The sequence below is a fragment of the Acomys russatus genome, chromosome 9 (genome assembly GCF_903995435.1).
Source record: "Acomys russatus chromosome 9, mAcoRus1.1, whole genome shotgun sequence".
Lineage (NCBI taxonomy): Eukaryota > Metazoa > Chordata > Mammalia > Rodentia > Muridae > Acomys > Acomys russatus.
The window spans coordinates 40,506,681-40,508,040 of NC_067145.1; the positions used below are offsets into that span (position 1 = coordinate 40,506,681).

General features: G+C 44.6%; 1 non-coding gene across 1 annotated transcript; it reads left to right on the plus strand.

Annotated features, from left to right (window-relative positions):
- The first annotated feature begins 379 nt into the window (after positions 1-379).
- Positions 380-486, plus strand: LOC127194068 (U6 spliceosomal RNA). The gene has a single exon (XR_007831208.1). It is a non-coding gene; the product is annotated as a U6 spliceosomal RNA (small nuclear RNA).
- The last annotated feature ends 874 nt before the right edge of the window (positions 487-1,360 follow it).

Below are 1,360 nucleotides of genomic sequence, written 5' to 3' on the forward strand. Positions count from 1 at the left end.
GCAAGAATCTCAGAAGCAGATCCGGAAACCGTGTCAGAAGCAGACAGGGGCAACTGGCGGGGGACAGGAAACGTGAAAGAAACTTTTTTTTTTTTCCAGCTCTTTTGTTGATGAAAAGGAAGGGTGCTGCACATCAAACCTAGCGCTTCCTGCTAAGCTCGAATGTGAACTTGACTTTGCTGCATGGGATGAAAACAGCTGTCCCTAGTGAGCCTGGGCTGCTTTGAGTTGATGGTTGGAGATTTCCACTTTGTGAGGGTCTGTACTGCCAAATGTGCTCTACCATTGGGCACAGGGTTGGGTTGAGAAAGCCGTCTGAGGCAATTTTCTTCATTATAGACCTTGAAACTTATTTTGAGTTATTAAAAATATTAGAATAGTGCTCGATTCGGCAGCACATACACTAAAATCGGAACGATACAGAGAAGAGTAGCATGGCCCCTGCACAAGGATGACACGCAAATTTGTGAAGTGTTCCATATTTTAAAAAATATATATTAGAATAATAAAATGTGTGTGGTCATCTTTATTGCTACAGAAAGCATAACCTTGACATTTCCCAATGTCAGTGGTGATCCGAGGGCGGGTGGGGGAGTGTTGGCTCTGTTACAGTGTATCCCACAAACTCATGTCCCTGAGTGCTGTACACAAACAGAAACTGGAAATAAAAAGGAACAGTAATCAGCCAGGCATGGTGGCTCAGGTCTTTAGTCCCAGCACTCCGCAGGCAGAGGCAGGTGGGGCTCTGAAACCTGACACCAGCACTTTTCAGGACAGCCAGGGCCACATAGAGAACTCTTGGCTTGAAAAAATATCAACCAACAAAACAAAGATGCAGTAACAGCCTTACAAAACTACGAAGTCAGATACATGGCACTATCAACTGTCCAAATAGCAGAAAAACAAAATATTTTTAAAAGGTGGGTTGCCATGGTGTATACAAATTAAACTCTAGTGAGTTCCATAGTCTGGTTAGTCTCCATTTGCTCCACTAGTTTCCAGATTCTCTTTCTACCCTTTGTGTCCTGGGAACAAAAGTGGGAAGGCAGGAAAGTCAGGCGTTTATCTGCCTTCTCACCTGTACCAAGCCTGTCTGCACTGGCCAGTCGTTCTTAGATGCTGTCCACTCCTGGAGAGATGGAGATGCTCTCGGGCTGCACCATCTCAGAATGCCTCACTACCTCTTGCCTGCTCCACCTCTCCTTATTGCGGTCCATTCTTACTGTTAAATTCACTTGAGTGGGCTTTTTCCTGACAAGACCCTGATTGACACCCTTCAGCGTTTTTTTCAAACAAGAAACTTTTTTTTTTTTCTTTTTCAAGACAGAGTTTCTCTGTGTAGCCCTGGCTGTCCTGTAAC